Source organism: Crocuta crocuta, unplaced genomic scaffold, assembly GCF_008692635.1.
Source record: "Crocuta crocuta isolate KB4526 unplaced genomic scaffold, BGI_CrCroc_1.0 scaffold949, whole genome shotgun sequence".
In the NCBI taxonomy this organism is placed as follows: domain Eukaryota; kingdom Metazoa; phylum Chordata; class Mammalia; order Carnivora; family Hyaenidae; genus Crocuta; species Crocuta crocuta.
The window spans coordinates 127,205-127,582 of NW_027531290.1; the positions used below are offsets into that span (position 1 = coordinate 127,205).

General features: G+C 48.7%; 1 protein-coding gene across 1 annotated transcript in view; it reads right to left on the reverse strand.

The window, feature by feature from the left end:
• The window catches only part of TBC1D8B (TBC1 domain family member 8B), a 55,664-nt gene that overhangs the window by 3,211 nt on the left and 52,075 nt on the right, over window positions 1-378 (reverse strand). The window lies entirely within an intron of this gene.

The window sequence follows — 378 nt, forward strand, 5'->3', positions numbered from 1 at the left end:
CTACCAATCTTGTTTTTAAAGTTTATTTATTTACTGTGAGAGGGAGAGAGGGAGAGAGAGGGAGGGAGAGAGGGAGAGGGACAGGGAGAGAGAGAGAGAGAGAGAGACAGAGACAGAGACAGAGCACGCAACAGCATGCGCACAAGTGGGGGAGGGGCAGAGGAAGAGAAAGAATCCCAAGCAGGCTTCATGCTCAGCATGCAGAAAAAGCTTCACACAGGGCTCAATCTCACAACTGTGAGATCATGACCTGAGCTGCTGAAATCAAGAATCGGATGTCTGACTGAGCCACCCAGGCACCCCTCATTAACCAATCTTAACAAAAGAATAAGTTTTCCTTGATCTCTCCAAAGGGCTAGAGTGGGCAGCTCAAGTATC